This window comes from Cervus canadensis, chromosome 8 (genome assembly GCF_019320065.1).
Source record: "Cervus canadensis isolate Bull #8, Minnesota chromosome 8, ASM1932006v1, whole genome shotgun sequence".
NCBI lineage: Eukaryota > Metazoa > Chordata > Mammalia > Artiodactyla > Cervidae > Cervus > Cervus canadensis.
The window spans coordinates 70,086,418-70,098,830 of NC_057393.1; the positions used below are offsets into that span (position 1 = coordinate 70,086,418).

Here is a 12,413-nt window from a genome sequence, read left to right on the forward strand (position 1 = left end):
CTGTGTGACACTGGAGGAAAATGGAGACTTCGGTCATTCAGCTGCAGGCTCTAAGAAAGCCTGTTGTAACTGTGCATTTTAATTAACCAAATCAGCTGAGGAAATGTTGTCTCTCAACTGTGGTGTAGCTGTCTGCCTTGTAAAGTACCTCCCTGGATAAACAGAGGACTTCTATTTCTTAAACTGCCTTTCCCTCATGGTCTTTAGGAGTGTTGGGTTTTTTTCTTTTTTCTTAAATTACAGGTGGAGAAGGTTTAATTAACTCTAAAATGATTCTCCAGGAAACTCAGTTGCATTTTTTAGAACACTTTGAGTTACAGTATAGTTACTGCAGGATGCGTGCTGTGATTGGAGCACAGAGAAACATTTATTAACCTAAATTTTGTTTTGTCATGTTACCAGAGATGGCATCTGCACTTGGGTACAGTTGAAATACAAATTGAAGATCAGATACTTTAAAAAAAAAACAACAAAAAACACAAAACTAATCAGTGGGCTACTGTGAGCTGAGTGAACAAAATGGGAATAATTTAACCACTGATTATTTCTGCACAACACACTGCTGGATGTTAAACTGAGTTAAGTATGAGGAGACAGTTGTGGCTGAAAGAGTTATGTGCAAATTTGACCTCTGGAGATATAATTTGTGAGCCTGGTATTGAAAACTGCTGAATACATCCTGCTGCAAAACTTCTTGACTATGTGACTGGTTATGGGTTAGTTAAGCACCGAGTTCCTTCATTCAGCTATTAACCATGCAGAATATTTTGAACCTATAGTAGATTAGTGATTTCAGAACAGTGGTTTTTCACATCTTCAAACTATGTGCCATGGAGTCCAGGGCCCTCTACCTGATCTAGATCAAGCAGATTCCAATACTGAAGATTAAAAGTAGAACAAGAACCCAACCACTTCTATTTCTTTCTTTTAAACAAGGTTAGAAACAAAATTTTTTCTTTTTAAAATTAAAGTAACCACACAGTATCTCTTAAGCAAGAGAGATAAAGGTTAGAGGTAAAAAATGATGTAAATATTTGTAGTAAAAACCTGGAATTGATAACTAGGAGAGGGACTAAGGAATGTAGTCTTTGGGATTGACAAATATACACTGTTGATACTATGTATAAAATACACAACTAATGAAAACTCACTGTATAGTTCCAAGAACCTTACTCAGTGCTCTGTGGTGACCTAAATGAGAAGAAAATAAAAAAAGTGGCAAGCGGTGGTGGGGGGGGGGGGTGCGATGTGTTTGCATGTAGCTGATTCACTTTGTTGTATAGTAGAAACTATCACCTCATTGTAAAGCAATAAAAATTAATTTCAAAAAATCACTGAAAATACAATTAAATTAGCCTAGGGTTTCAAATAGAAGATAAGAAAATGGACTGTGAAGTTCTCAAAAACCCTCATAGTTATAAGTTTTATGACTAAATAAAGGTTTCATTTCAATTCTCTTAGTACATATGTTCCAAAAATGAATCTCTTTCATTGATGGCAAAGATTACCATGATCCAGAGACTGAGTGATACCTTACATGAAAAGAAATACTTGGATGTTCTGTTATAATAAATCTTCCCCGCCTTTACAAATCACAATTAAAATGTGACTTAAAAGTATATTAGAGAGGGATATAATTTCTATTTCTAAAATTAAACTACAATTTACAAAATTACAGTTTTTCATTTATAGAACTAAACAAAGCTGTTGAATACAAATAGATTTTTGACTCCCTTTTGAATTAAATTATTAGACTGTGTTATCTTGATTATTATTTTCTAAAAGAAAAAAAGCCATTAGCATTAATTAATTTTCCTATTAACCCAGTCAGAAGGTACATAGTCAAATGGTATAAATTGACTTATGGATAAAAGTTGGATAGAGGGAAAAATTGAAAGATATTTTAACAGGTGATGAGAGAGAGAAAAGAAATTCAGTGGAAAGGTGTAAGATGATGAACAGGAAGGAGGACAGAAAACACCCATCAGCTGGCAGATGCTTCAGTCCTCTATAATCAGTTGTGCCTTCTGCACAATCAATGTTCAGGAGGTTAAAAAAAAAAAAACAAAACTGAGCATTTCTAATTGTCAACTTCTAAGTATTTGATGTTCAGTCTTCAGTAGAATAGTTACTTTGAAAGTGCGTATAATTGGTAAGCCGAAGACATCTGACTTGGTCTCTGTATAGTGTAGGGTGGTCACTTTATTTGGGAAGAGGACAGACTTTGGGACATGTCTAAAGTAGAAGCCTTGTGGCACGAGGTCTGGGATCAGGAGACGTCCACGCTAACACGAAAAGGACCTTTCCCAAGAAGCAGTAGGTAAGGGCAGTCACAAGCATATGGCTTTTACAACAAAAGTTGACTATCCAACCTTCACTAAAATCAAGATATGTTCATTTTTTGAATTAAATATTCTTTATTTGTCTCACAATACTTTTTAGCTCTTAGTCACTTTAACATACCAGCCAAAATTGTTGTCAGATTATTTACAACTTAGAAGCAATTTGAACCTAAATATGAATCTTGAAAACCATAGTTTTGTAAGAATAATTTTTGAAATCAACTGATAAATGAGAAGAGGGTGACAGGAGGGCCTGAAAGGGAGAGGAAAGTCATTTCTCATAAAGAAACAGCCTGAGTAAAGGCGTATGGTAGGAGAGCACAAAGGTCCATGCAGTCAAAGCTGTGGCTTTTCCAGAGTCATGTATGGATGTGAGGGCTGGACCATGCAGAAGGCTGAGCACTGAGGAATTGATGCTTTTGAGCTGGAGAAGGCTCTTGAGAGTCCCTTGGACCGCCAGGAGATTAAACCAGTCAATCTTAAAGGAGATCAACCCTGAATATTCACTGGAAGAACTGACACTGAAGCTCCAATACTTTAGCCACCTGATAGGAAGAACTGACTCATTGGAAAAGACCCTGATGCTGGGAAAGGTTGAAGGCAAAAGGAGAAGAGGGCGGCAGAAGATAAGTTGGCTAGATAGTATCATTGACTCAATGGCCATGAATTGGAGCAAACTGGAAGATAGTGGGGGGCAGGGGAGCCTGGTGTGCTGCAGTCCCTGGGGTTGTAGAGTCACACACGACTTAGCAAGTAAACAGCAACAGGGGAAGCACAGGCTGCTTCAAGGACTGGCCAGTGTCAGAGCAAAGGGAACGGTGTGGGAATAAAGGTAAAGATGTTGCTGGACTATGGTGGGAGATCAGGACTTAGGTTTTTATATACCATGTTACCCTTCAGTATTAACTGTGTGCCCCTGAGGTTTTGGCAGTTAAGATTCTATTTCTTGAAAGTCGGCCAGATATGTTTTTTTATTCCATATAAAAATAGATAGGGCTTCCAATGTGGCTCAGCTGGTAAAGACTCTGCCTGCAATGTGGGCTACTTGGGTTTGATCCCTGGGTTAGGGAGATCCCTTGGAGAAGGGAAAGGTTACTCTGGCCTGGAGAATTCCATGGACTGTATAGTCCATGGGGTCGCAAAGAGTCAGACATGACATAATGAAATACAGCTATTAAAGCATACTGTTGTACAGAAACTTTTAGCAATTTGAGCTAATGAAATGAAGTAGTAGGTTACAGTTATGTGCCAAGCTTTATACTAAGTGATTTTTATCTAAGTCATCTCATTTAATCATCATAGGATATTTGTGAGTATTAAATAATTAAATTAAATAATATATGCAGTGTGCCAAAACAAAGTACATAAAAATATTCAAGAAATGCTGATTCTTTGTCCTGTTGTGACAACCCTGTGATTATTATATTATTTTACACATTTTCATTTTTAAGGTGAAGAAGTTAATAGTCAATATTTGGCAGTTATTAAGTCCCAGAACCAGTCATACTGGTTCATCCTGGATCCAAGTTCTGTCTTATATGTAGTATTGTCTCTCTGTGAAGAAAACTAAGGAGAAATCCTGTGTATAATGGTAATTCACTGAGAAGATTTCTCAGACTATAGTTTACTGAATGAAACATGGATTATTTGTCCTGCCTTGGTTCCTGTGGGAAGGCCCCACTTCATGTTTGAGAAAAATATAGAGGTATCTACAAAGAATGATTTCAGAGGGGCTGGCAAAACACCTCTGCCCTCAGAAGCATAACCCCAGCTCTTAGTATATGACTTTGTTGCCTTTAGCAAAAGGTTTTTTAAATTTTGTTTTCTTTTAATCTCATTAAAATGTGAGTGTCCTTGGGAGGGTTAATGATACTAGTCGAGATCTGGGGATATATTTTGAGTAAGGAGGACCAAACCAAGAAAGCCCGAGGTAGTCCTGGATGGAGGAATTTCATCCTAAGTGGGGGGAAGGTCTGGGAATTGGAGGCAGGGAAGATCGAAGGCAGACATCTCAGACTTGACTAGATGGCACTCTAGAGACAAAGCCAGTCAGTTTGTCTGATCACTCCAATCACAAAATTGATGAATTGCCCTGTGACTTTCTGACAGGTTCAAAATGTGAGCAGAGTTTCTAGCAAAGCCAGCAGTATTATACAGTAAGAGAACTGGGAAAAGATCTTCAGGGACGGAAGAAAGCAACTAAAGAAGAAACAAAAGAAACCTCTGTGTTAGAAGTCAAAACATTTAAGAATTGTGAAGCTTAAATTTAAGAATATGGTGGTAAATGTGGAGAGTAAAACAGATATCAGGAAAGTGAAATAAAGAATGTCCACTATTTACCATCATTGTTAAGATTAAGAAATACAGAACATGAGCTTTGGACTCTATGTTTTGTCTATCTTGGCCTTTTCTTTTTAATTTATAACTAGCGTAATGCTTTTGCATGTCAGTGTAAACTAATAGAGACCCCACACATCTCTCTGCGTTAGACCATAAAAACAAGCAATGTGGAGCCCATAGAAACTTACATAGATTTTTACATTTTACTACTCAGTTCTCCCCATAAAAGTCCATAGGACTAAGTGCATGCTGCCTTTTAATGACATAAAATAGGCCAGAGTGGGAGCCACAGACTGAAGATGACTGTACTGGCAGATTAGAATATAACTAGCAGAGGGATATCCTCATGGTAACTTACTGGAATTCATTTCCTAATATGAGCTGGAGAAGTATACTTTGGTTTGAGAAGCCTTGTGTGGGTAGGGTATGAATGATTTTAGGGCAGTCCTATAAAGAAGGGACAAGATTTAGGATTAATGGATGAAACTTGTCAAAGAAGAGAGTCGATATAAAGCCTCTGTTCTTATATTAAAAGACATATATATAAACATTCCTGGCACATAACAAGAAGTCAAGTATGCAAAAATATACATACACATAAACAAATGTGTGGTAAAATGTTAATAATCATAGGAAGGATAAGTATTCTTCCCCCCGCCCCAAGCATCTAAAGGAGTCTTAGCTTGGTGGAAAACACAAAATATATATGTAGTAGGGCCTCTACCATATTAAATAGATCTTTAATTATTCCATTTACTTGTAGTTCAGTGATGTTACCTAAACTTTCTTAGGGTAAATGACAGTACTCCAACCAAATATTTGTAGGCTTTAACTTTGAAATTTCATATAAATTGCACAGAATCCCTTTCATAAACCGATGAAAGACAAGCCAACACTGATCCTCAAGTGCCTAGTTAGCTTTCAGATTTCTTAGAGAGTTTATAGGAGCTTCCCTAGTGTAGAGTCTGTCTGCAATGCAGGAGACCAGGGCTTACTGTTTTAAGTTATCCCAGGTTTATTAGAGCGTTTAAAGTCACTCTACTACTTCAAGATCAATGTGGTACATTCTATAAATCTCCTTTAAACATTCTTATGAGATGCTGTGGCATCAAAAAGGGGGTAAGCATGTTCGTTCTTGCAGAGAGTATAACAGATCAATATTAATGATAAGGAACACTTTTTAACTACACATATGGACCACCAAGTTGAAGCCATGATCACCACTCACTATACTATATAGCCTCACTATCTGAAGATATTATCTTTTTACCCCTACTTCATCAATAAGTTTGAACCCCAAGAATGATGAATAAGGATTTATACTTAATTGAAATCCTTTTTTGCTGTTTACTGGCAAAATGTATTTTATACCCTGAATAGATGTAATTAGTGCAATGAAGCTTTAACAGAAATTGCCTTTATTAACTATAGTCTTTGCCTTATCATTGTGTTTGTGAGGCCCCCCAAATTTGCATTTCTTCCCTGCAAAAGACAAAGCTCTGATTGTTGGTAGGTGGTTTTAACTGATGACATGTAGTTGAGTATTCCCATCGATAAAGTCCTGTATTTTGTTTCTAGGAGTTAGTTAATTAAAAAGGAAAACAACATAGCTCAGTTGGTAAAGAAACCACCTGTAATGCAGGAGCCCCTGGTTTGATTCCTGGGTCAGGAAGATCTGCTAGAGAAGGGATAGGCTACCCAGTCCAGTATTTTTGGGCTTCCCTTGTGGCTCAGCTGGTAAAGAATCTGCCCGCAATGCAGGAGACCTGGGTTCAATCCCTGGGTTGGGAAGATCCCCTGGAGAAGAGAAAGGCTACCTACTCCAGTATTCTCGCCTAGCAAATTCCATGGACTCCCAGAGTTGGACGATTGAGTGACCTTCACTCTCACTTTCAAGCTGTAATACTTAGCCAGATTGGTAATGAAACTATATTTCTTTTCTCTTCTACTGAAAATCAGAAGATACTGTAGAGGTGGTTTGTAAGCTGTAGAGGAAAGGGAGAAGAGTCAGCCAGAATTACATTTTGCCTTATGGTCTAATTTTTAAAAATTGAAGATACAGTGCTCCTTTGAGTAAGTTGACTAATTGTGTTGATTTACATGAGGGAAGACTTTTTTGTGTTACATAGGAAGTAGGGAATAATATAAGAGTGGGAGAAAGGAATAGATGATTTTTTTTTTCCCCTGGAGCAGGGGAAATGAGACTCCCTGGAAGTAAAGAATTGTCAAGAAAGTTATCAATTTTCATTACAACATTTTCTGGATAGGTTAAGCCAGAAGTTCCTTTTTCTTTTTTTCAATAAAATGGATTGTTTTTGCTTGGTCTTAGCTCTTGTTCTCTCTATGTTTCTTAAATTTTCCTTACATGTTCAGGATACCCAACTCAAGCACATATACCAATAATCCTATGAAGGTAGAGTTGCATAAAATTTAAAAATGCTTTTTTTTTCCCCCATTGAAAAACCCCCATCCTCTCTCTGTTCTCAAAAGATTTCACAGAAAAAGATTCCATAGACACTCAGCGGTCAGGGAGGAGGAATAGTTTTCTACTTAAATTATAAGAATTTTGGGAATACATCTGCTGCATCATACTTGGTAAGAAATGCTACATTCAGTAGTGAAAGATTTTTTATTATATTGGTCATTTTTTTTTTTGATGAAAAACCCACAAAGAATACTCTTAAGTTTTTAATTTTTCATAAATGAATGTTATTATTCATAAAAAGTCTTTGTATTTTTATGCTACTTTTTTAATCCAGTGATTTTCAATAGCAATAATGATAGATTAAAGCCAATAGCAATTTCAATACTGGAAGGAAATTTTGGATACTCTTTCATGGGGAGGGGAATAAAACAGAGTATATGTCATGTAGTCAATACCTGGAATATGTGCTAACCCCATGTAACATGTTAGAAGCAATTACTTTTGCTCAATAATGATGTCATCTTGCCACTTTACAGGATATATTTGTAAATTGTAAAGTCATTAAGGGCTCAAAATAGTGCTACTGAAGAGGGGAACAGGGCAAGTAACAGAAGTTAATTGAAAGCTTTTGTTGTCATGACATTTTTGGGGACAAAATTAGAATTTTGATTTAGTTGGATAAACTTGATTCACTGTTCTCTGGTTGGTATCTATTTATGTTTATTGTATATTATGGTCATTAATAACTCATAGACTTAGATAACATTGGGTGGAAGAAACTTCTTTATGGAAAATAAAGATCAAAGACATATTAAGTTCTAGACTCATGGCCAAGTCTCAGAATTCATATTAATGTAAATAGATTTAGGTTTCTGTTACACAGAGATTAGTAAAGTCTTTCTAGCCCAGGCCAAACAGAGAACACCTGCAAACATAGCTGATCATCTTAATAAATGCTCTTTGAAAATAGCAAGTAATTGACATTTTAGAGTTTACAAAGTATTGCTCACATTTTGTTCTCCCAATAACCATATGAAGTCAGTAATATTTACTCGTTTTACAGATGGGAAACTTCAAGTTCAGAAAAGCTAAGGGATTTCCCTGGGATTACCTGATTTGCAAATGTCAGAGAAATTTTAATTTAAGGTCCATACAGTGCCCTGTTATATATGACTGTGATATTTTCTTAAATCAAAAGAGTCATAAACTCTTTTTATGTAGATTATCTCTGTAGTATTTCTACTGTATTCTACTGACTATAAAATCACTGATAATTTTGGAGAGTAGGAAAAAGTGGGTCTAATTCTATAGGCAATTATGGTTAGATTCCAGAAACTCTGACTTTCACCATGTTATTTTATTAGTTCTCAAGAGTCATTTAATACAACCTATTTAACTTCCATTAGTTGTTTTTCTTATGACATTTGTAATTAAAATTCACTGATACTATTTTTCACGTTAATAGTTTCTTCCAGCTGCCTCTAATTTTTAATATAGGTAGCTAACAGAATACAAGTATAGAAAAACTCCATGGGTTTGCTACAGATCCAGATTCTAATGAGAATCCAGGGGAAAAGAAATAAAAGAAGCAACACTGTTTCTGAATTTTTCATTTCTCATGGCTCAGTTCTCATTTGTCATGTCTGGAACTCATTTTGTCTTCGTCTTCATAGCCTGATGCTTGTTTCTGATGCTGGTCTAATCCACACTTTAAATAAACTATTTAAGTTCTCTTCTTGGTAAATGTCAAGGGAAGAGAAGATACTTCATGCACCTTCAGCATCCTAAAATCCTTGCCAGTTCTACAAATCTGACTCTGCATTATCCTTCCCCAGAAGGAGACCATAATTTCATTATCTATGAATCATCACCTCTTAGACTGTAACATCATTGTCAGAGAGCCTAATAGAACCAGTGTTCAGCTGACTGAAAAGGCGGAGGGAGAGAGCACTGGGGCAAAGAACAGGTCACCGCCGTGATCAACAAACTGAAGCATTCTAGAGCCGGAAGGCGAGGCCTCCCTCATCCCACAGCTCAGGCACTCCTGACTGGTAAATAACTGATACTGGTTCTTTCAATATTAATATTGAAATTTGTTTCCCCCAACCCAAATTACATTATATTTGAGTATTCTACCTATGTAAATACTCCCACCTACTGATATTCGGCCAATGCCGATGATTTTAAATACGTTAAAGTATTTCTTATCTATTTTTTTGTTATGTTATTACTTGTTCTTCATCGTAGGACATTTATTTCTAGACCTCAGTTCCAGTTCTGTGGCCTCTGGGCATTACTAAGTAAGTCAATATACAAAATATAAAGTCACAATGTTACACTATAACAATGTTTCCAAGGGGGAGGAATTAAATAAAAGTAAAATCGGATTCATGTATCAAAAACTATATGTTGAAAACCACACTTACATAGGAATTTAGGATGAAAACTAACAGAATGTTTGCATAGCTGTGGTTAGTCTAACCAGCCACTGGAGGTCACTGCTGCTCCATAGAAATACAGTTTATTGCTTCCCTGTCTGGTTAGGTAGTTGGTTCATCAAATTAAGTTAAAAAAAAAAAAAGGTTTAAATTATTTGAAAAGATGTAATGTCAACATCTTTAGAAAATATAAACTAATTTAAAAGGAATATATCTTGGATAAGTATTGCTTAGAAGACTGTGGCATTCTGAATATATTAACTCCATGCTGCGGTAGCACTGTGTGTACTGGGGCTCATAAAAATTAGAAAAAAAAAACATACTTTTCAAACACTAAACTGTATTTCCTCTCTCTTTGGTAAAGCATTCAAAGACTGAATCCATTCTGCATTGACACATCTCTGTTGTATAGTTCAACAGGTCAGGCTGTTTACTTAACTGTTGTCTAGTTGGGGCAGAAAATGAAATATCAACTAATATGCAGAGTTTAAAATGCTTATGAAAACAGATTTATGGTTTGCAGTCCAAAATTTGCCATGGGGTGGGTGTGAAGACAACAAATTTTGAGCAGGAGAACATTAACCAGTCAGCTTTGCTAAATTTGTAGTGGTGAACTAGTGATTGTCTAACCTACAAGAATTATATACTAGAGATGCTTCATTCCCAAAGAAAGGGAAAATAATTTTTTTTATAATTTCATGTTCTGAATCAAAATTACTTTTACAATCTAAGGAATTTTATTTTGGTTCTTCTCTAGTATTAAATTTATATATAGCTAAAGTTAGGCGTTAAAAAATGACCAGCCTTCAAATTTTGGTTATTCATGTAATCTTAACACACCAAGTGGTTTTGAATTTTAGAAACACTTTTAAAACAACAAGCATATTTTATATATACTAGCAGTAACACAGCATTGAGAATTTTCAAAAATTTCAAAATATAAAGGTAAATATACCTTGCCTAAATTTATTTGGTACCCATGACAAATGAGGCAGAAGTTCAAATCAAAGAATAGAAAGGGGCTTTTTCACTTTAACACTGCATTTAATTAATACAATCATCTTTAGTACAGGTAAAAATGAGGCTGACCAAAGAAAATTTCTTTTTTTAGATGAAATATGTATTTACTGACATTTTATGAAAAAGGTAAAATTACAACTCCAGTGAAAAACATCACAGTAGGTCCAGTCATCCAGTTCATAGTACTGTGAGGAATTATTTGCATTATTAATCAATTGGGAATCTGGGACTATTTGCAATTAATAAATGTATATCCAACAGTTATCCATGGACAAATATATTATAGCTATGATGCTTCTCTGAACTGGTGTCTATTTAAGATTTAATCAAAATCAAAGTACTTGAAAAATCTACTTTAGATGTTCCTTTTTCTTTATTGCTTATAAAAGTATGATTTTTATAATCTGGCTTCTTTGCAATTATATCTCATGGTGACTTGCCTAGATTTTTCCTCTCAGCATATGAAAAGCCTCCAAACTATATAAAAATGCTGGTAAAAATAGCCATTTACTTTTTCTTTTTTGCTGCAGCGATTCTGTTTTGAAAGAACAGGGGCATGGTTAAAGACATAGGGCTTGACAAGTCAAATTAAATGAAACAGGCTCAGTGTTGCAATTTGTGATTTTTGCTCCCATAATGGAATTGTTCATTTTAGAGAATGAAAAGCAGACTAAAGACATTTTTCTAAAATCTAAATGAACTGTAGTCAAAGTTACTTAAATACAGAAGCTATGATATTTGTGCTGCAGTCAATAAACTTTCACCATCGACATAAAAACATGCATGCTGCTTGCATATTGCCAGCAGGGTCTGTACAGATTCATACTGATGAATGGAATTCACAATACAGATGAACATGGGGACACTGTAACATTAGCACTGTAACATCAACAATAGAGAAACAAAAGACAACTGCCATGGGGTTGGTCTTTTTTTCTTGTAAGATTTATTTTGTCTTATTAAGGTGTTGTCAAAACTATCCTTTTCAATGGGTGGTGGAAATTGAGCCTTAAAATGTGTTGTCTACACCTCTGAATGAAATGTCAGTCATCAGGGGACTGGCCTGTGTGCAGGGCATATAGTGAAACACAACAGGACAGCCTGACAAATCCCCAACAGAACAGACAGAGCTCATGATTCCACTCCCTACATTAGGGTCCTAAAAGAGCTGGAAAGAGAAATTCTGGTAAGCTTCTAACCACATGCGTTTAGCAAGCTGCATTCCCGTTTGCAAGCCTCATCTCTGAAAACTTAAGGTGAGGATATGTGGAAAAATCTGCCTCCTCAAATTTGCCTCTTTCCTATTTTATTTATTTATTCACTCATTTTGGCTATGTGGAGGCTAAAAGAAATTGACAGTGAAACCTCTACTGTGATTTTTACAGAGATGGATTTCAGAGACAAGGCTTCAAGTCTAAACTTTGTGTTTTTACTGTCTCCTCACATTTTGCAGTCATCTACTTGCAACAATTTAACCCTTCCACAGTTTTCCTTAGGCTTGCTTTATTGTAATTCAAACACGTCTGAAAACTGCTCTGGTGCTGCTTTAGCAGAGCACTGTCTTTCAATAGTTTCCTGCAATTTTCTTTTTAAGCTAGGCGTTATTTTAAGACTGCCCCTAAATGTTCCTATAATCAAGTCATCTCCTAGAATCAGTTTCAGCTCCAAGTACCTGGGATCATTCAGGTTTTCCTTGATTTACCAATGAACTGCAAACCTTCTAAAACTGTAAATTTGGTCCTCCCAGAAGGAGAAGAACAGCAGATGTGAGGGATCACTTATGAAAGAAGTTTTATCTTAAAACAAGTGTGACATTAATGGAATCAATAAAAGGTTGTATACAATAGG

The 12,413-nt window shown here is 35.8% G+C and overlaps 2 protein-coding genes across 7 annotated transcripts in view; one reads left to right on the forward strand and one right to left on the reverse strand.

The window, feature by feature from the left end:
• Nucleotides 1-12,413, forward strand: part of CTNNA3 (catenin alpha 3) — a 1,829,362-nt gene that overhangs the window by 761,038 nt on the left and 1,055,911 nt on the right. The window lies entirely within an intron of this gene.
• LRRTM3 (leucine rich repeat transmembrane neuronal 3) overlaps nucleotides 1-12,413 on the reverse strand; it is a 199,779-nt gene that overhangs the window by 184,684 nt on the left and 2,682 nt on the right. The window lies entirely within an intron of this gene.